A 23,540-nucleotide genomic window follows, 5' to 3' on the forward strand; every position below is an offset into this window, starting at 1 on the left:
AGACATCTCCAAGGCAAAGAATAAACAACTCAGATCATAATAGATATGAGTTTATTCATATATTATAAAAAGCAACACAATACCAAAAAAAGCAACAGCGGCAGAAAGGCATGGGGCAAGTCCTGCGACACAACGCGTTTCGCGCTGCACTGAGCGCTTGATCACGTATGGGGAACTGAATGGACACACCATATAAATCATGATGTGTAGTCCTTCCACTATTGCGCCTACTCTCCTACAGGGTTGTTTCACAGTGTGGTATATGTGGCAGCCATCTTAAAACAGACCAGAATACACAGTCTGAATATCATAATCGCACACAAGTAACCCAAAATAGGCAGAAAGTAAATGTGTGTGGTGTACATCTTATATTATTTCGAGGTTGGCTCTAGGTGTGGAAACAGCCTGTGCTAGGCTCTGCTGTTGTCCGAGACTAATAAGTTGTTCTGGCGTTGCAAGGTCACAGGAGCTGTTGGGGTTTAGCCAGTACCCCAGGTTATTAAGTAGAAGAAGGACGTTTTTCTCCTGGTTATCTTGCTTCAGTGGTTGAAATAAATGTTCTAACACTGTAGTTAATGTGATACAGGTTTCGCTTTTATTTGTGCTAGTGTTGGATTGTTTTCCACATTGTAATTGATAAGCATTGTATACACTTAAAGGCAGTTTGGCGCCTTGTTTGTCAGCCGACACGTGTTTCGACCCGTGGGTCTTTATCAAGGATGCTTATCAATTACAATGTGGAAAACAATCTAATACTAGCACAAATAAAACGAAACCTGTATCGCATTAACTACAGTGTTAGAACATTTATTTCAACCACTGAAGCAAGATAACCAGGAGAAAAACTTCCTTCTTCATCTTATATTATTTGTTTATTTCAACCTCAAATGGGCATGGTATAAATTAAAAACCATGTCCAAGATAAAATATAAAGATGCTAATAGCAGAGACCACAGAATTCGCAGATCAGTGGCATTCATACGCCCAAAATGGGGCTACGTCTGGCAGAGCAGATGACATAGAATGGACAACAGAGTGCGGGCATGAAACAGTGTTACAGCAAATATAAGTCACAAATTCACATAGTCACTTGAAAATACAGGCATCCAAAAGTCAGTTGACTGGGATCTGAACACCCAGGTTCAAATCGTGGGCAACACCATATCGGAGTTGGAATGATGATATGTCCATGATACATAGGATAAAGTGCAAGTGCATTCAGGGTTGGAAACCCCAAAATTAAAATGCAACCACAGTGGCATATATAGCAGCATATCAGTAGAGCCTTTGGTCATGACAGATTAGATAAAATAAGAGTGCAAATGCAATAATACTTGATAAAAGTCCAGCACCATATTGGAGTTACAGTACTCATATGTCCATGACACATAGGATAAAGTACAAATGCAATCAGGGTTAGCAACTCAAAGGATAAAGTGCGACCACAGTGGCAAATATAGCAGCATATCAACAGAACCGATGGTCATGACAACTTAGATAAAATGAAAGTGCAAATGCAGTCAAACTTAATAAAACTCAAGATATAAAGTGCAAACACAGTGGCATGGATAACAGCATATCAGCACAATTTATGATCATAACGTACTAGATGGAAAAGTGGAAATGCAATCAGACTTGTTAAAACTTCAACTGTGAAGTACAGACATGATGGCAAAAATATTAATATATCAGCAAATTTTAGGCACGTGAAAAGATGCACATACCTAGGTGACTGCTTGCCTTTCATCGTAATCGAGTGATAGTACAGTTATACAGTAAACAACCACTTTTAGGAAGGCGCCATCTAATAAACATAGACATGCTGATGGCCCTCAATTGCACAAATACTGACAAAACTGAATACCAACATGGTAAAGTGCCAGGCAAGTAATTAACCCACTGCATAAAGGTTCCATAAGTAATGTAGCTGTAGCACTGCAAAGCCCAAAAGGAAAAGCGCCCAAGTCGACCACCAATCTGAAAGAAATGTGATCAAATAAACAAAGTAGAAAGTGAAGGACCACAAAGGCAAGGTCAGAAAAAATTCTGATCAAAAGTCAACAAAAAAAGGTGAAAGTTTTTTTTTGTTAAAGCATTAAGATTCGGGCCCAGAGCAAGGACACTCCTCCTGGATACCAGTGGGTTGTATACACAAAAGTAGGTGGCGAGTAATGACCACAGTAGTAAGAGATAAAAGCAACACAAAGAATGTAGGTACCCAAAAACATATGTAACTCATCATCCACATAATGGCCATTGGGATGCTTTGTGTTGAAATCAAGGATAAACCTTGTTTCCAATTGTCATAGTTTCAAGACACAATCTCCACCTCTCTGATGGATAGGAACATGTGCCACCGCAAATAACATGAATAAATGAAAGTCATTTTCATGTTCTTGCTTAAAGTGCTTGGCCATCGGGTACGCTGGATCAGAATTTTTAATAGCTCTGAGGTGCTGTAAGATCCTTAATTTCAATTTACATGTTGTACTCCCGACGTACCACTTTATGCAAGGACATGAAAGTACATACACTTCAAAGGTAGTGTCACAGTTAATCGAATATTTGATCACCTGATTAAGTTTAGTAATAGGGTGTATAAATGATTGAACACAGTTGCATGTGTACAAGCTTTACATTTTGAGCATTTGGTGAATCCTATTGTTGAGCCAGAGATCTGGTTAGTATTATTATATATATATATATATATGTATAAAGATAGATATATATAGATAGATAGATATAGAATCTGGACATTCAATGTCACAATTGTAGTAAGCTCAACCCATGGAGAAAGGAGGATTGATAGCTGTCTGTGTGTCACAGCAAAGAAATAAGTCAAGGCACGAAGATGGACCAAAGGAAGACTGTTTGGCCTGGTGTCAAAGGCTAAAGTAGCCAAAACTGGTTATCAGTCCTTGAAGAACAGTGAACGTGAGACGCTGAGACATCCCTTGTGAAGTTGCAAAGAGAGAACACCATGAGTGCCAAGTTTCTTTATTCAGGGCAATTAAATGCTAGAAAATGGGCCGATTCACGGTCTCTGATCATGTGAGTCCAAGATGGAAGTTGATGTGGGCATGCAAGCCTAAATATTGATAAGAACATGCTCTCACACCCTTATATTCCCAGACAAGAAATGCTACTGCAAGGCCAAGTTCAAAGACAATCTAAATGGCAGACGGCATGAGTGATGAGAGATGATGGGCTAATTGGGTGGGGAGGTATAGTTAAGTCCAACCACCAGCACTTGGGGTACCAGCTTACATGCTGCTAGAGAATGAAATGTTCCAGATGGGTACAAGCGTGCCAACCAATTGTAGAGGGCCATATAAAGAAGGGACTTCTAGTTTGAGAGCCAATAGTATATTGTGTTTCTAATCAATGTTGAAGATGACATGCACGGAGGAAGGGCACGAGTTGCCCAGCTGACTATAGAGAACTAATCACAATCCAATCACTTATAGAAAGTATACTTAGATACTCCCCAATCACAATCGCATGTAGGTTTTTGTAGTTTGCCACATAGTATGATGTCAACTATCACGAGTTTTTGCTATAAAAGTGATGTTTTTTTATTAAATGCATTGAGACCATGCTGTGCGACATCCGTTGATGTCCATTGTAATCCCTGTCTTAGATAATTGAGAATAAAACAGACACTTTGCCAACTTCCTGAGTCGGTCTTCTTAATTGGTTTGAAGGTTATTTTCCATCCCATCCATCATACGATGTGTTACCTTAATTAAAAGGGCCATAAGGGTTCAGTACCTTGCTCTATGATAAGATGTGGGAAACAAGATGTCAAGTGCATGAATTGCAGATTGGCTAAACTCCCAGCTTCACCTTCTAAAAGATGTGTGCGATCAATGAATTTAATCTTGTGGTGCCTAACCTGTCAAAATAAACATTTTATGTTGGCATCCCATATAAGTTATTTAGCTCTCAGGGTATGCTCGTCATAAAAGTCTCACTCATGGTTTAACTAGCCATAGCCTTGTCGTGACGCTGATAGGTTTCACACCACAAAAGTCATTTGTTTCTTCGCTAACTAATATCAATACAGCTTGAAAACTGAAGCTCTCTTCTAATCTCAGTCTATGTTTGCATATATGCACCTTTCTGGTAGCTCCTAATTTATATCCACTATCTCTTAGATGCAATAGTATGTGCACCTTTCCCATTGCTTCCAATCTGTTTGCATACTTGAAAAGGTTTACATTCTGCTAACTTGAGTACTCTATATATGCTAGGTTATGTGTTCCTTTTAATACGGCTACTGAGCTGGGTCCTGGATCTAAAACGACGCCCTTCTTGTTGCGGCTATTATTTTAGTTTTCGCTAGAAGGTGGATCTAAAGAACCATCTGCAAGCTGAAACTATTGAATTGGAGTATAGCAAGAAGGGAGATGGGGTGTGAGGAGGGATGCACAGCCTGTAGTTGTTGTTTGGTTATTTACTCACCAATGACTGTCCTTGACCATGCTAATCTCTATGACCATTCCCACCCACTATCAACCTCTCCCCACCCAAAACACATCCTCGTAGCTAGCTAGCTTTAGGAAGCTGTAACATCAAACCTTGACCTGCCACTGTTCTTTCTAAACAGTCTTCCAATAGTTCATGGCTTAGTTTTAGTTGTACTTGTGTTACTGGTCCGATAAACATGTTTTACCAAGTGCGTCCTCAACCACTTGATTAATAAGCAGAATTCATTTGCTTGCACTGAAGGCCTGTTAAAACAAGTCTAGGCAAAGCTGACCATTTTAAGTTTTGCAATGGGACTGGACAGAAGTATCCACACATATTTTGCTCTGCTGCGGGGTAGTATATCATGATATGCACTGTGATTGCATGGGGGGGCATGACCAAAGAATTTGGATACCTTCGATTTTGGCTTGGGCGGGCCAAAGGCATTAATGCACCAGACCCCATAATTCCTAAATATAGCCTTGTATATTGTCCTCTGCTCCCATTTGTCTATAGAGACATGACTGTAGAGTTGTAGTAGGCCATATTTTCCTCACCCTCATCAACCAGCTGCACAGTTTGTTGAGGCCATATTGCTGAGAGGGGTCTACATGACTCTCGATGGCCGTATAGATAGAAGAACACAAGAGAGCTGATGCTTGAATTATATGCCCCCATCGAAATGATTCTCCAAAGTTTGGGGTTCTTATGTCTAGGGGGCAAAGTTATAGGTGGTCCCGACATTGTGGAAATCCTCATAGAAGCAATGGAAAAACAAATTGCTCACACCTACAGTCCAAACAGCTGGATGAATTTATACCAAATTTGCGTCAGGAGCGGCGACTTGGTCCCGAAAGGGTGTTTTTGTAAATTTCATGTAAATCCATCCAGTAGTTTTTTTAAAACGCCCAAAAAGTAGGTACAAAAAATAGTGATATCTGGGTCCGGTCCGCAGACTCACTTCCCTATTCAGTTTGCGGACACCCTCCTGGACCAATCAGGGCTCGGCCTGCTGTCCACAGGCAACGGACACGTCCACTTATTGAATGCTCAAAGGCATGAGGTGCATCATATTTTTTGAAACAGTCGCTATGTTTGATCCACGGACAGCTGCCTGTGTCTGCGGATAGTTTGGTTGGGAAAACGTCTAAAAAACACAGTGGTTATTTTTGCGGTTGGAAGAGGGGCTGTAAAGGGTAGGGGTGCAATAAAGATAATATGGAGCTGTTTTTCTAGGTGAAAAAAGTGGGTGCGGGTGCTACCCAGACCTCGGACACTGTGGTAGTCCAAGGACAGTGCTGTGAATGAATAAGGCAATCAGGGCAAGTTTTGTTACTTGAAGGTGTGTTGTGCGTATTGTACGTACTTGTTATGTGGTTTAATTCTATTGTGGTGGTTGTGGCCAGTGGCGAGATTCTTGGGGCCATGGCAGTAGGGCTCCAAGAATCTGTCCACTGGCCACAACCACCACAATAGTAATGTGTATAGGAATTATAGGTAATGTAGGGGGAGTATACAGCATTGGTAAAATGGTGGAATGATATAATAAAAGTGTATATCGTAGTTATGATATAATATGCATTTATAATGCGCCTATACACAAGTGTTTCAAGGCGCGACGAGGTATGGGAGGGAGAACAGAGGAAAGACAGACACACCGATCTTATTAGGCCAGGTGACATTGAAATCACGCAAGTGCAGGGGAGGGGGGAGTGAAAGTGCGGGGGGAAGGGCGAGTGGGCAGTGCAGTACATAGGATCAACAGTAATAAATACAGAGAATAAATAAAACAATAGGTAAAAGGTGCAGCCAGCTTGTGGCAAGTGCAGGGGTAAGTGCAGACATCAAGTGTCAAGAGCTGGTGGGGGCTGTAGGGATACAGAAACAGCCCCCAAGTGCAGGGGTTGCCCAGAAGGCAGTACAGGTGTGCAGCTGGCGGGGGAGGGGACTTGGGCCCAAGAACAGAAGGAAGCCGGGTGACCACTGCAGATTCAGTCAGGAGTTCAGCAGGGGAGAGGAGGAGAGAAAGCAGAAGCAAAGAGAAAGGTCTTGAGGTGCTTCCAGAACCGTAGATGGATCTCCTCAAGTTTCAAGGAGGCTGTTCAGAAGGGGGGCCCCAGCCAAAGAAAAAAAGAGATCTACCACCAACTTGTTGCTTGGAGAAGCGACTGACCCTGAAGGAGTTGGAGGCGGATGAGCGAAGATATTTAGAAAGAGAGAGTTGAAGGTATTGAGGCCCCAGTCCCCAGAAGCCCTTGTGGACAATGCAGAGGGGTTTGAACTTAATCCTCGCAGCCACTGGGAGCCAGTGCAGAGATTTCAGTCCTGGAGAGATACGATCCCTGGGCTTGAGGCCAAGGACAAGTCTCGCAGTCCTGTTCTGGATGAGAATAGCTAGAGTAAGAGTTAAAATTGTAGCAAGTGGTCGAAGTGTACAAAAATAAGTAGTGCAACTATGTTTCCTGCTGGCCTGCACCCACTCCCCACACACTCCATCACAACACCCCCCTACACACACGATACAAACCCCAAACACATGATATGGCTGAATTGCTTTCTTCACTAACTGCCCTTAACAGCTGCAACTGGGCTTGTTTGTACTCCACCACCCCACTGTTTACCTGGAGAATACCATAGGGTTTTATTGTATAGCTGTGGTTCTTCCATATCTATTTAGTCCCTCTGGCTATCTGATGTCAGTGTTTTATTCTTATTTACAGAGTTCTGTTAATGACAATCTTTTTAAAACTTCCCTGAACTAATTTTTTGTGCTTGTTTCTTTATCTTTAATTGTCTGATCACCATTGAGGCATTGTGTGCGGCTAACAATATATGTATGAATGCCAGTAAGATGGAGATATTTGTTACTGTGACACCTGTGCCCTGTTTTATTTCTACCCTCTGGCCGCAGTCTTTTGGCACTCTACTCTTAGCATTCTGTAAGGCTCAAAACCTTGGGTTGTCCGTAAGTTCTCTCTCTCCTTTACTCCTTCCATTTTGGGAGTCACAAATGGACCCTCACATAAAGGGCAGAACCCTTGTCAAAAAACAAACAAACTTGTGACTCCAAACAGGTACCGCTACCATACCAGGGTGATTATGAACCAACTTTCATGTTCTGATCACCGATACCACATCAGCAAGCAGAAATAGCTCAGTAAACTAGAACCCAGAATCAATATCTTTTTCATAAGAAGCGAGATTTATTTCAAACGCATGTGCATTATATCAGTTTGATACAAAAACAATTCATACACCCCCTCTTAAATTTAATCAGGAGAGAAGGAGCATTATACAAAAGTTTCAATACAATTTTTTTTTGTTAAAACACCAGTCGTGTAGAAAAGGCACACTATGCAAAGTCGAGAAAGCGTATTTCCGCAATTGGATCTTGTGCATGCAAAAAAGATCTAAAAACTTACGGACCTATACATAAGTGATCACATAGAAGATGTATTTGTTTCACTGTTCACCCACTCTTGACAATCATACCAATCATACTCACTCATGAGAACTTTATTCATTCATACACACAAAAAAGATTTTTTTTTAAAAAAGTTTTTTTAAAACATTAATCTAAAATAAGCCCAACATGTTTCTTTCCTGACTAGGGTTTTATTCCATGGAAATTCTTCAGGGGCATAATCAAAAAAAGGATAAACAACACAACACAGCGTGACAAAACTTCATAACATCTTGCATAAACAAATTGTTACACAAGTTAGAATCTGTGCGTTAATTTCACAGGATTTACATTGTAATCTTTCCAAGAGTCCTAATACGAGAGCTTCATCAGATGGTTCTCCCTGTAAAATAGCTGTAAATGTAGTAGAATATCAATTTCTGATTTTATAATTATAAAGTGCAGTTTAATCAATTGAATTTAAGCACTATATAAAGCTTATAATTAGTTCATGTATCGAATGTGCAGCAACATTAATTCGCTATACCATTGGGTTACAAGACAGCAGTACTAGCTCTATTACCATAGACCCTGTTATTGATTCTTCAATACCAGATAGGTTTAAAAAAAGAAGCATATTTATTGCCTCTGTCGTGGCTCGATGCACCTACACAGGTGCCCTCTAACATTAAGAGCAAGGCAAATGTAACGGGGGAGAAGGAGCAAGCTGAGAGAGCAGAGGAAATAATTCAAACACAGAGAACCAGAAAGGGAAAGGGGAGAAAAGATACCATTAGTGAGTGGATAAATGAAAGGGGTATCTTACATTGTGGTAGTGAATCTTGGGAATGGTCCGGCAAACTCAAAAATTCAGAGTATGGGTAGTTCTAACATTACGCTCCAATGTCCTCTGTATCACGTCCTCTTGTGAACTATTTTGAAAAATCAAATTGATCTCCCAGATCTAGAATGGATATCGAGATACATGACTATTAGACAAATATTAAGTCTATGACACGACAAGGTGTAATTGCCTGATAACTATAGATTCCTATGGTGTGACCTCTTACTCACGTTAACCGTAGAAAGTTACTGCATACCTTTCTTAGTGTAGTGTAGCAATTCCGTCTGTTCCGACACACTCAAGTATATTATATGCGGGGCTGATGCATGCCCACCGAAGTGTCAGGAGAATTCAAAGTCTTCCTACCACCAACTCTAGGGGAGAGACCAAACGGAACTTTAAAATACATAGACTAAAGCTCCGTAGCATCAAGAAATGCATGTCTAACGGTAGCTACTGTTCGCGTTTTTCATGGTGCACTTAAAGAGAAGTATTCTGTTAATCACGGCACACATGTGGTTGTAAACAATTACGTCCTTGAAATGTCAAGAGCTTGAAATGTCCCATTGAAATTGTTTAGGAGAGTATAATATGGGAGCGTATATCAACAGTTTACATGTCTCTGTTCTGTTAAGCGGCTTTACTTCAACACTACAGCTAAGTCAATGCCTAGTCTGGGATGCTGAGGGAAACCCTTATTGATATATTTTGTAGGTCCAGTTCATGTACTCTGGATGACAACCCTTATATAACACCCCTCTCTTAGAATCCCCCTGACCCCACTGAGCCAAGAAGTAGGTCTGTTTTGCAAATTTAAAAGGTTTATTTGAGAAATATAACAATATATATCTATCACACTTTTATAATAAATTAATATTGGATATCACACTTAAAATATGACAGTGATCAACAATGGATAACGTTCTACTGGTAAACTGATTTGGGTTACTTAGAAGTAGTATAGAGTATGAGGTAGCTGAAATGCTTTATGGTTTCAAGGAAATGCAAGGTGGAATAATTGCAGTACAAAAAAATAAACTGATATGGTTTCACAAGAGATAATATGTTCACTTTTCCCCTGCTGGCAAGTCACCCCCCCTATATGCAATGCAAAGAGATGGAAGTAACACACACAGTCTTCAGGAATACAATCAAATACAATACGGAATTCAGTTCCCCCCAGTAAGCTTAGAGGAAACAGGTAGAAGTTTGAAACACAGGCCCAAAATGCTTTTAAATGTGATGGCAATGGATGGGAAAATGTGCTAACTGTTTTTAATTCCCTCAAGAGATTCAAGGTGAGTGAGAGATGCTTGTTGGTATTAGTTCAGGCTCACTTTAGCAATGCTCTATGAGTTATTACCATGTTGCAAACGGATTTTAACAAAGGAAAGAATGGAGCTGCCATTTTGACAAGTGGAGAAATTGAGCCAAATCGCAAATCGCGGTAAATTTCGCGAGTGCGTAAATTATAGGGAGTCGGTTCTAGGTTTGTTGGAAAGCCTAGAATCACAGCTTTAAAATGAAAGTTAAACTTCGTTCCTAGCCCAAACGGTTCAAGAGATACGGACGATTTAATAAAGGTAGATTTTCGGATTTAAAGTAAAACTCAAAATGACAGGTGACAGCTTGCAGCTGCAGAATTGACAGGTGACAGTTGCGCAGCTTTAAAAATGACAGATGACACGATTTCTAGGAGGCAGTTCTACTTAGGTTAAAATAGCTTGAATTAGATTATTTTAACTAAGAGATTGGTTTTGCACAGTTCTGCTAGGTACTCAGAATATAAATTTGAACTAGGCCTTGTCACGGATCTGGTCAACACGTCCGGCAGCGGTTCTGTCTGCTCAACGGGTCAATCAGGCACCGGTTCTGCTCACAGTGATCCAGATCTCTGGTTCTGCTCACAGTGGTCTGGGTCAGCTCTGCTCTGCTGGTCTAGCCTCTCTGGATACAGTGGCCTCTGGTTCTGGATACTGCTCTGCTTTCCGGTCCGGATCAAGTGGATTCTGGATGTAACACTGCTTTCTGGGTACTGGCAAAAGTTCTTGGCAAAAGAATTCAGCCAGCTCGCCCGGCTGTGGAATAGTTTGCAAATGATTTTAAGGATGCTGAGGCCTGCAGAGACGAGTTCTCAGTTTGTGGGTTTAGGCACTTGCTTTAAGTTCTGAAGTAAATTTCTGGTCTCTGAAGATTGATGGATATGAAGTCTGGAGTCTCCCGGCAGAGCGTCCCGCAGAAAATGGAATTGAATGTCTCTACCTGTCCCAGCAGTCTCTTTTTATGTGTTTTGAAAATGGGTGTATATATTCCTTATGGTCCATGCTTATCCGCCTCTGATCTTCCTGGGGGCTTGCATTCAAAAATGACAACATTTTGCGCTTTTTGACAGGTTTACCAATATCGGACATTTACCAAAAATTACACACATGTGCGCAAGGAGTATGGACATTAATTGATGAAGTGTCAGATTTTTAACATGCAGAAATTTGGAGTGAGACCCTATTTTCCGCTTGCAACCCCCCAGAATACACCAAAGGGTCCTAACGCCTCTTAAAACGTGCACAGAAAAATCACAAGAATAATGATATTACTTATATAATTCTGACAAGTCCGTACTATGAATTATCCATCTTTTTTTTTAAATTATGCTCTGGCCCAGATGGGTGTGGTTTAGGTTCCAAAGCACATGGGGGAAGCTTCTGTCTGTCCCCGCCTCCAGCTCGGGTGGGTCCCAGAGGCACTTCTCCTCCCACTTCTCCCAACAGGAAGTCACTTTACGGCCCCCCCAATATAACATTTGCCTGAGTCGAGGACAAGGCTTTGTTCAACCTCCTGCGGTGCCCCTCTCCTAATCTAATCAGAGAGGTGTCAACTCCTTTTGGTGGGGAAGCAGGATGCAGCTAGGCCTGGGAAGAGTAGCTGAGCAGGTTTCTCCTGTCGGGGGTAGTTGTCAGGCAGAATTCAGCTAAATGTCACTTTAGTTCCCAGTTTAAATCAAACTTACAATTTTTACCTATACATTAAATAATTACTTCCTTCTAGTCATTTCAGAATATAGTTTTACACTGTATCCACCTCTTAGCCAGTCTTTCCTTGGTCTGGTTTGGGTTCCTCTGTTCAGTTTTACACAAAAGTCTGGTGGTTTTAAAATGCCGGCTTTTTGATAGTGGTGAGTACCGGTATTGCAACCATTTTTGGGATTAAGAAAATGAATTCCCCACAGTTCTGAGTTGCTTTTTGGCAATCAGCATTGCCATTCCCAATGGTTTCAGGCTACTGTGTGTGTAGCCCAATGGTAGTTTTAAGCAGTGCCCTCCTGTGCTCACAACATAGGCAAAAATGGGTGGCAGCCTATTCTTCATGTTTTCCCTGTGCACTCTCTCGGGAGTTCTGGCCATCATGATGTTTTCCATGCCAGTACTGCACAGTTTTATGGTAGGGCTTGGATGCATGGGTAAAAACATCCCACAAGCCCCCCCTCTTGCGATGGCCATTCTGTCCTTTCACTGATGGAACTCGCAGGATCTGGGATGTTCGCCTCCTCTTCTTCCAATTCCATAGATGGCACAGTTCTTTTCCTCCCTCCAGTCGATCAATCAGTTCTCCTTGCTGGTCCTGATGGGAGGATTGGGCGGTACCCCGGGCCCCTCGGATCTTCGCTCCCGATCCCCAGGTCGCCTTCCGTGGTCAGTCTCCATGTTTTCTTTCTCCTAGGATGACAAAGGAAAGCGGCAATACCTATTCATAGACATTTCTCCCCACTATTGATATAGTGGGGCGACATACATTTTATACTTTAATAGACATAGCATTCCAATTTTGAAAAACAAGATATAATTCAGAGACAGTGGCTTACAAGCGTCATAATACTTTAGAGACTATATGTGGGATATTTTAGGGTTGGAACTGAATTAATCTGGAGCGGTCCCATCTGGTATTGCAGAGGAATCCTCCAGTTGGTGCAGCGTGTGCCTGGGATGGCAACACTTTAGCTGATTTATATGTACCCACTTGTCTTCCCCTTCCGCCAAACTGCCTTTGGGGATGCAGATCTTGTACGCTACAGGGGAGATCTTGTCTATAATTTCAAACGGTCCCTTCCATGTAGGGAAACATTTTCGCTGTTTGGCCTGGTTCCTTTGGAAATTGTATAAATAGACCCGGTCCCCCACAGTATATTCCTTCCTGGTGGTCTTCAGGTCGTAGTGGGTTTTCATGCTATCAGCTGATCTTTCTAGATTCCACTGAGCATAGGCAAAAGCATGCTGAAGGTGTTTCCTTAAATTCTCCACATACTCATGAGTTGTGGAGGCATTTATCAGTGTCTGCTCTTGGGTCCTGTAGAGCAGATGCTGGGGAAGCACCATCTTGCGTCCGGTCATCAACTCAAATGGTGACATTTTAGTTGCAGATGAAGGGGTAGATCTGATGGCCATTAGGACCAGAGGTAATCGGATATCCCAACTTGGCCCAGAATCTGCCACAAACTTTTTTAATATGCTCACAATGGTTTGGTTGTATCTCCCTACTGCTCCAGAAGAAGCTGGCCTGTAAGCAATGTGTAGCTTCCTTTTAACCCCCAGTATATCCCACATCTTTGTCATTACTTCGCTGGTGAAGTGGCTACCTCTGTCTGACTCAATCCTTTGAGGTAGACCAAAACGGGAAAAGATGTGGTTAATCATCAGGGCAGCTGCTGTTTCTGCCTTGCAGTTTGGGGCTGGGAGACATTCCACCCACTTGGTAAACAAGCATGTAACGGTCAACATGTACTTGTTTCCTCTAGACGAGCGAATTACAGGGCCTACAAAGTCGATTTGCAAATTTGACCATGGCAGTGTCATCCCCCTCTTTTGGAGAGGCGCACGGTGTGTGAGGGATGATGGCTGAAATTGTGCACACACAAGACACCCCTTCAAGTATTGGTCGAGGTCCTGCCCCATGTGTGGCCAGTATGCAACCTCTCTCAAGATTTCCAGTGTTGTGTGAAACCCCCTATGACCGGCGGTGACCGCATCATGGGCGTGACTTAACATCAGGCTTCGGAATGAGGTAGGGACCACCCACTGATCATGCCCAGCTTGGGATTTTCTTACCAACAAACCGTCTTGGATTCAGAACCTTTTTGGACATTTCATCAACACTCTTAGGTCCTCTTTCCCAATGTAATCGGTATCCGTCAGGGGAAAGTTCTCAGGGTCCTCAAGGTGTTGGTAAAACTTACCAATAATTGTATCCCCCTTCTGAGCTGTAATTAAATCAGCATCAGGGGTCTCCTTACTCCATTGTGCAGTTGAAAGATCATTGTGAGCATTTGTCTGGGACCTGGTGATAGCCGTGACCTTCATTTCCCCCAACAGGGACTCTATTTCGATTAGATCCCCTTGGATGGCCCCGGTTTTGGCCAGCTGATCAGCTAAGTCATTTCCAGTTTTGTCTGGTTCCTCTACTTTGGAATGACCCTTGATCTTTTTCCAGTAGATGGTCATCCCATTCAATGTGACCAGATCATCAATATTTTGGATTAACTACCCATGTTTCAGGGGTTTGTTATTAGCACATAACATGCCTCTGGTTTTCCAATTAACCAGGTGGAGTTGATGTTGGACAGCAGTGAGGATGGCCTGATGCACAGCCATCAACTCTGCCACCTGACTACTTCGGGGACCAATTTTGTATCCAGCGGAGGGTTCTGGAAACTCCTTCACCCATGCATTCCCTATGCCGGCCACCAGTTCTTTCTCTCCGTTGTTGTCAACATGGTAAGAGCATCCATCCACATAGACAGTGGGCATTCCCTCACACTTGTCTTCTTCGAAGACTTTGTGTGGGGAATTAAGGTATGCCTCCATGTTGTCCTTGATTTTTAGACTTTCGTCCTCGAGACAGTTTTCTCTGGCACAATTATGCAAGTCAGTCAGACCTTGCGCGAGGGGACTCTTCTTGTTTTGGCCATATCTGACCTCCACAGGAAAGCCTTGCATTGACAGAATCCAGGAAGTAATTCGGGAATTACTCCCATTTCCGTCCCGGATTCTGTCACTTTGGATGTATTGCAGAGGCTGGTGTGGAGTCTCCACTATAATGTGTTCCCCCTGGATGAACGGGCGGTAATTCTTCAATGCCCACACCGTTGCCAGGAGTGCCTTTTCACAATCGTTGAATTTTTCCTCCACAGAGGATAAAGTTTTGCTCGCATAGGAGATTACTTTATTGACCTTGTCATGCTTTTGGTACAATACTGCCGTCAAGCACGTATTAGAGAACCCTGTCTCCAGGAAGAACTCCTTGTTTCTGACAGGGTAAGCTAGGCAAGGTGCTTGTGAGAGGCTTCTCTTGAGTTGTCTTACTGCCTCGGATTGTTCTGGTCCCCATTCCCACTTGACCCCCCCTTTAAGAGATGAATTAGGGGTCTGATGATCTCTGCATAGCCCTCAATGAACTTTCTGCTGTAATTAGTCAGTCCAAGGAGGCTCCTTAGTTCCCGCAGAGTTGTGGGATCCTTCAGTTTCTGGAGTGCTTCCACTTTCTTTTCCTGGGGACAGAGACCCTGAGGAGTAATCTCATGCCCCAAGAAATTAACACAGGGTCTACACCACTGTGCTTTCTGATATTAAAGTTTTGCTCCGGCAGCCCTCATTTGTGTCAGAACATAACGGATCTCTGCTATATGTTCCTCCACAGATGATGAGGACATCATCTACATAAGCCAGGTTACCCCTCGCACCCAGGTCGGGCATGGCCTTATGTAGGAAAATGTTGAATTCATTGCCGGAGTTGAGGTATCCGAAGGGGGTCCGGGTCCATGTGTACTGCTGGCCCCAAAGGTAAAAGCCAGTTTGTATTGGTCCTCCCTACTGACAGGCACGGTCCAGTATCCATTGGTCAGGTCTATTGCTGTGAATACCTGTGACCCCTGAATCTGGGCCAGCCCTTGGTCAATGTAGGGCAGAGGCCATCGGGAAGTATGGACCCGTTTGTTGAGCTCCCTAAGGTCGGCGCAGAGTCTCCACTGGCCGTTTGGTTTCAATATTCCCAGCACCGGATTATTGAAGGTGCTGTGTACTGGACGGATTATTCCCCGGGACTCAAGGTTCTTAATTATTTCAGTAAGGGACTCCATGGATGCGAGAGGCAAACGATATTGCTTCACAAACACTGGAGTCATTCCAGGGTCCATGGGAATTGTTGTTGTGTGGATGTCGGTGCGACCACAGTCATATGAATCTACCGCAAAGAGATCTTGGAAATCCAAGAAAACTTGTTTCAACTTTTGCTTCTGTTCCAGAGTCACGCAGGCATCAGCTAGGTTGACCCTCTCTTCCACCATCTGCCTGAAGCCTGGAAAGACTTCTGGTTTGGCTATCTCAGCAGCCTCCTCCAGCTGGGTGTAGAAGAGTGCTGATTTGGACTGGAGGCTTCAGGTGGGAAAGGTAGCCCTCATGGACCTGGAAAATCACCTCATCTTTCCTGAAGTCACAAGTCACATCTTCCTTACCATAAGGGCAAGAAGTGTACACCAGGAAGTTCCGCCCATGCCGGGTGAAAATCCTGTCTGGTGTTGTGTTGTCATCACTGTCACTGTCAAAACAGTTATTGGGGATTTGTCCTAACAGTTCATTTCCTTGATCAATGGAAAAGTGTCAGTCATCAACCGCCATTCCAATAAGGGTGCCTGAGGCTAGAGTAATACTCTTTAAGTCGCTGTTATCCACCTCTATTGGAATGGTGTCATGTTCTATGTTGACTAATGGAGTTGGGTTTACCCCCAACCCTTGCTGTTGGAGAGAAGCATTTAGATGTATGTAAGCATCAGGGTTTTTCAATTTTTGTCCTCTTTTAACTTTCACTTCCAGGGAGAGTTGTCGGGTCCTATCTGGGATGGTGACTTCCTCTTTAATCTGAATTTCAACTGCATAAGGTAACAATTGAGCTGACCTATATGCTTTTTCTGGATCATCAAAGCCCATGGGATTATCCGCTAATCGGGACCAAGCTTTGAAGTTTATTAGGTCCAAACTAATGGCAAAGCGATTGAGAATGTCACTGCCTAATTAAAAGGCGGTGGTGACGTCTCGCACAACCCAACAATTATGGACTATGCTCTTGTTGCCAATGGAGACTTTTTGAGCATACACCTGCTTGGCAGGAGATGTTTTGAATTGGGTGCTTCCAGGTCCATTTCCCATTTGTCTATCAGTTTGAATGTGGGAATGGCTGGATCTTTTGGGAGTTGGCGAAACATGGCTTCGCTGATGAAGCTCTTACCGTTGTTCACACACACTCGGGCGAGAACAGAGTCCTTCCCCTCATTTAACTGAACAGGGATGAAAAACTGATCTCCAATTTGCTGAATATCAGCCAGGCTCTGAGCTGATTTCACATCTTTCTGATCTATTGGGGTGGGAATGTCTGGTTGTGGATTGGTAAAGAATTTCAGAGTATTTCCTTCCAGTGTGGAATACCACCTTAAACTGGAAGGAAGGATGATTTTCAGAAATAGAGAGGACCCCCCATCACCAGTCTGTTGTCCTACTGCTATTACTGTCACGTCTGCAATCTGGTTGTTCTGGAAGTGAAATTCTACTTGGTCAGATTTTTGACACTCTGTTTTAATTTTATTGGTCGGCTAGTCTGGGTCCAGAGGACCTTGTTTACGCAATCTATTAGGGGTGACAACCTTCTCAGGAGGTCATTCCCTAGTAAACAAGTGGTGCCCTCTGGAGTCACTACTATGACCGGGTGTTTCACCTTGTGTCGCCTAATTTTGATGTCCAAATCTACAGTCTCCTCGACAGGAATTTCCTTCCCGTCAAAGTTCTGCAGTTGTCCAGGAAGAGAGGTGAGAGGAATACGGTAATTCTCCCCCTTCCTGCATTTAGTTCATCAAAGGCCCTTTTGGACAGAAGGGTAGTTTGGGATCCAGTGTCCACCAGTGCCGAAATTGTACGCCGCCCCTGTACTTGTACCGGGGCATAATATCTTCCCTCCTTCTCCTCAAGGGGGCACAGATAATGCACATTTTTGGACAACTGGTGGGCTAACTTTCTGGTTTTGGACATGGCGAGAGAAGAGATTTGGGCAGAATTCTGTGGAGCGTCTTGGGAATCTGAAAGAAAAAGTTGGCAACTGGAGATCAGAGCCATTGTGGGTTCCCCTGGTTCCGGTTCTGGGCCGCCCCCCCCTTTTTGGAGGCAGTCACCAGGATGGGTTTGAACCAGGGGATTTCGGTATTGTGGGTTCTGGGATGAGATGATGGGCGGCGGTAGCTCAGTCTCCATATCTCCCCAGTCTGGATTGGAATCCCTTGGGACCCATTTTTCTTTGGGAGGAGTTCCCCCATCTCTAAAGGAGAAGATCCTTTTCCCAGGATCCTCTGAGGATTCCTCTCCTTCAAATTGGAAGATCTGTACCTCCTCCACAAAGTGGGTCTGTTTGGGTCCTTTGTTTCTCCTACCCTCCTCTGCTCCTTGGGAGGCAGGCTTTCAGGGGCAGGAGATTTTGTTTCCGGTTCATTGTTTTCCAGGGGCTGTTTACAAGTTGGGAAGGAAGCTTCCTCCAAGGCTTTACACCCCCCTTCCCTTAGTGCCTCCTCCCTGGGAACCGGTGGGTTATCGGGGTGCTGCCCCCGTCATTGTTCTGGAGCACCAGGTCCAGAGTTTGGGGCATTCTGCGGTGGCATACTCATCTGAGGGTTCTGTTGAGCCCTCAGTATGTGACCCAGATCTTGTGCCATATTTTGGACCTGGCGCTCAAGTTGTGAAACCCGCTCAGGCTGATATGGGGCTCTATTTTCTCCCCTGGGCTGATCCCGGGAAGGGTAGCTATCCCTTCTCTGGTAATACCCCGGATTGGGAAGATTTGGTTACCCCTCCATCGTGGCCTCCCCTCTCCCGGATTAGGTTGTCTGGGCACAGGGAATTGGGGAAAGAAGGATGGATGATTTTGGGGCTGGAAATTGGGCGGATACCTGGGGAAAAAGTTCTGCCCAGGATTTGGTGAATTTCTGCCCTCCTGGGGGAGGTTAGGAGGGAAGTTCCCTGGGTCAGGTGCTTGGCTGGATCCCACCCCTTGGGCTGGAGGAGTCCACACATAACCCAGGATGGGTTGGTTTCCCTTGTAGCAGGGACTTACATAATCAGGGGAGCGAGGGACCCCATTTGTGGGACTACCTCCTCGACTCCCTGTCTCTGACTGGCCCGAGGGCCTTCTGTGCTTGGCATTATTAGGTGCAGGTAGGTTTTTAGGCCCCCCCACCTCCAAATCCAAAACGGGGGTGACCTTTACCTCTGCCACCTCTGCAGCAGCAGGGGTGCTGTTGGTTTTGGGGTTTTTCTGCGCATTATTTTTATTTTCGATGGGCTTCTGCACCTCATAGATCCAGGTAGCCTGTTCAATGACCCAGTCTAAAGATTTTTTCTCATGAAAATCTCTCACGAGCTGGGTCATTATGTATTTGGGGAAGGCCTGGAAAAACGTATTGATAAATTCTCTGCGATCCGTGTCCACCGTTCTGGTGGTCTGCGCAAAAGCACGCTTTAATTCTTGCACAAACTCTTGCAGGGCCTAATCCTCCCCACATTGCAAATTGTAGGCTGCCTTGCGAGCCTCTTGAGGATTTCTGTGCACAGAAAAATGTTTCAAGATGGCCGTCCTGTATGTGGACCACCTTGAATGGTTTTGATCCTCCAGCCCTGCAAAGAAACTGGAGTATTCTGGGGAGAATGTCCATTTGACGTACTGGATACAGCTACCGCTGTCCTTCAAATGGAAAGTCTCCATCATTTGCTCATAGAGCTCCAAGTGTTCCCAAACAGAATACTTGGCGTTCTTATGATAAGGCGTGATGACACTCCTTATTGCCTTTATTTGTTTCAATGGGTCCTTAAGCAAGGCCCTTTTTGCCTTATTGGCCTTTTTGGTTCGGGTAACCCTGGTCCATTCATCCTCTGACTCAGAAGCACTGCTCCCAGAGGTGCCCGTCTGATCTTCCAGGTTTTCCCGGATTTTGCGAGCCTGGGAATGGCTGGCAGAATGTGGGGACCTGGTCTCCTGTGTCCTGTAATGCTCAGAGGAGTCTTCAGATCCCTCCTTGCTGCTAGGATTTGATGGGTACCCCCCACTGACCTAACTGGGCAGAGGTTTTCAGGATGCCCTTAATGGGCCTACTCTCCTGGGCTTCCCCACTAAATTGCACTGTGCTTGGGTGCCCATACCCGGATACCCGCCCATCCATTCCTAGGAGGTACTGGCGTATGAGCCCAATACTTCTAGCTGGATAGTAATCTGCCATCCCTGTGGCCCTGGGCTCATGTGCGCGAGGGGACAAGGGGGTGGCAGAGTCCAGGGACTGGGAGAGATGAAGGCCTCTGGTACTAGGGCTCCTGAGGTTATGCTCAGGAGTTTCTCTTTCCCAGCGACCTCATCTCTATCCGCCCCTGTTCCCTGTTGCAATGCAAGAGCCTGCGCTTTCAGTTCCTCAGTTAAGGCCTTACTAGACTCTATCAGTCTCTCCTGCATCGCTACCTGTTGCTGGAGCCTATCATTGTGCTGGCAGAGAGCCCCATTCTCTCTCTGTGCCTCCTGATTGGTCCTGGAGTACTGGGCCAGTCTTTGCTGCAGGAGGGTTACCTCCTGAGCTGTGTCCCTATTGGCCTGCTCCTTTCTTGCCAGAGCATCCTCCACCCTCCCGGTGTGCTCTAACAAGTTCTGGTGTTCTTTTTGGAGGTCACCCAGTACCTGGAGGGCCAGGTGATTTTCTTCCATTTTCCTTTTTAGGTGGCAGACTTCCTGGCCTAAGGTATCCCTTTCCCCTACTCCTTCTGCAAGGCCAGAAATCTGGTATCCTGGTCCGCCTTTTCCTGTTGCAGCACATCCATATCCTCCTTTATTTTAGTGATGTACTGTCTGCTGTCCTTTTCTGACTCCTGGCTCCTGAGCAGCGTCTGCTCAGAAGAGTCCAGCTCAGCTTGGGCCTTCTCTAACGCCATCTGTTGCCTATTTGCCAGATCTTGGCCTTCAGCACATTTATTCTGTATGGCTCCCATATATAGGTACAAATAAGCCGCTATCCTGGCAATCTTATTATGTTCATCTTTGGCTTTAGGGGCCATATATAGTTCACTCAGGGCCACATGTAGGGGACCCTGATCTCTCCATATATCTGACCCTGTTTCAGTGACCTGTTGCGCGATTGCCTGCAACCAGACCGTTTGGTCCTGATGAATCCACTCACCTCTCACAAATAGCTTATGTAAGAAGTGCTCTCTGGCTATTTTGATGTCTACCAGTGTCGTCATTCTGGAATTTGAGTTCCTTCCTGACTTACAGAAGTTTTTATTTTATTTTTGCAAAACAGACCGTTTCCTTAGACCGTTCCTTTGAGGAGTGCTTTACAGCGTAACACAGCGTGGTGATCCGACCGGATGTATGTCTCCTGTCAGTTAGCACACTGTATTAATCTGCACAAGTGATAGATCTAACCCAGAATCCCGGACGAGCCCCCACTTTGTAAGCGATATTCAATCAACACTACAGCTAAGTCAATGCCTAGTCTGGGATGCTGAGGAAAACCCTTATTGATGTATTTTTATGTCCAGTTCAGTACTCTGGATGACACCCCTTGTATAACACCCCCCTCTTAGAATCCCCCTTAACCCACTGAGCCTTGAAGTAGGTTTGTTTTGCAAATTTAAAAGGTTTATTTCCTTCCCCCAATCATGGGAGAGGGGAGAATTGGGCCAATGACAAGTAGAGAGGGGCAGGCTCAGTCATGCCATGCACACACCCACTTCCAAAACACATAAAAAAAGACTGCTGGGACAGGTAGAGACATTCAATTTCATTTGCTGCGGAGCATGCTGACCGACGACTTCACATCCAGAGATCCAACACTTAGAGTTCCAAGCTAAACAGAGACTACAGAAATTTGAACCAAGAAGGCCCATTGCAAGCAAAAGTATTCTCAGCAGGCCTTCAGAATCCAGCAAACCTAACCAAACTATTCAACAGCCGGGCGAGCTGTTTGAATTCTCTGCCAAGAACTTTTGCCGGAACCGCAGACCAGACCCAGACCGCTGTGAGCAGAACCAGAGATCCGGATCGCTGTGAGCAGAACCGGTGCCTGATTGACCCACCGAGCAGAGAGAACCGCCGCTGGACGTGTTGACCAGATCCGTGATGAGGCCCATTCTTTTCAAAATTAGGAGTGAGTATCCGCCAGAACTGTGCAGAATCCAATCTCTTAGTTAAAATAATCTAATCCAAACTATTTTAACCTAATAAGAACAGTCTCCTAGAAATCGTGTCATCTGTCATTTTTAAAGCTGCACAACTGTCACCTGTCAATTCTGCAGCTGTCACCTGTCATTTTGAGTTTTACTTTAAATCCGAAAATCTACCTTTATTAAATTGTCCGTATCTCTTGAACCGTTTGGGCTAGGAACGAAATTTAACTTTCATTTTAAAGCTGTGATTCTGAAATTTACCGCGATTTGCGATTTGGCTCAATTTCTCCACTTGTCAAAATAGCAGCTCCATTCTTTCCTTTGTTAAAATCCGTTTGCAACCTGGTAATAACTCATAGAGCATTGCTAAAGTGAGCCTGAACTAATATAAAGTAGCCATCACCTAGCCTGAACCTCTAGAGGGAATTGAAAGCAATTTTAGCACCTTTTCACTTCCTTGCAAACCACATTAAAGTAATTTGCCTGTGTTTAAAACTCATACCTGTTTTCTCTAAGCTTGCTGGGGGAACTGGAACTGTGTATTGCATTATAAAGCGTGATTTGTTGGGATTCTTGAAGACTGTGTGCTCTCCTTCCATTTCTTGTATTGCATAGGGGGGAGTGAATTGTCAAAAGAAAAAGTGATCATATTACCTTTTGCTAAAATCATAACAAGTTATTTCTGTACTGCATTTTATTCCACCTTGCATTTCCTTGAAACCATCAAGCATTTTCAGCTACCTCATCCTCTACACTACTCCTAAGTAACCAAATCAGTGTACCCCTGTAATATTATCCATTGTTGATCACGGTCATATTCTGAAGTGTGATATCAGTTATTAATTTATTTATAAAGTGTGATAGATATATATTGTTGAATTGTCCAAATAAACCTTTTAAATTTGCAAAAAAAACCTACTTCTTGGCTCAGTGGGGTCAGGGGGATTCTAAGAGGGGGGTGTTATACAAGGGTTGTCATCCAGAGTACTGAACTGGACATAAAAATACATCAATAAGGGTTTTCCTCAGCATCCCAGACTAGGCATTGACTTAGCTGTAGTGTTGATTGAATATCGCTTACAGTTCGTTCAAAGAACTTTGACCAAAGGCGATCCGATCAAAGGGACTAGGGCGCTCTTACCGTCGTAGTATTCTTCAGTGGTTCCCAGTCACGCGTACCGTCACCTTCTCGAGCAAGTCGGCTTTCAGCTACGGTTGTATCCGTAACGGCAGGTTGCCCTTTATATCATAGCCACCAATCAGGTAGTTTGTCATACGGCATGCGTGAATCACGTGATCGGGACGTCAGTCACATGATCACATCGGACAACGCGATCTACATTGTGGCAGCGGCACCACTGGAGCCCGCTTTCCACCCCAAAAACCCGAACCAACGTCGCCGCGCCACAGGGGCAAAAACCCACAGACTCCCGGTCGAACATGGCCAGGCAAGGTAAAAATGCACTCATTACGGCATGCTGCCCACTCCAGGGGCACTCGCAGTTGGTAATGGAACATAAGTGTATCTAACCTCGGTCCTGCAAACTAGTGCATATCAAAGCACATATAAGAGGCACTGTGTAGCTTGGCTACC

Source organism: Ambystoma mexicanum, chromosome 4p (genome assembly GCF_040938575.1).
Source record: "Ambystoma mexicanum isolate Mex_15411 chromosome 4p, UKY_AmexF1_1, whole genome shotgun sequence".
NCBI lineage: Eukaryota > Metazoa > Chordata > Amphibia > Caudata > Ambystomatidae > Ambystoma > Ambystoma mexicanum.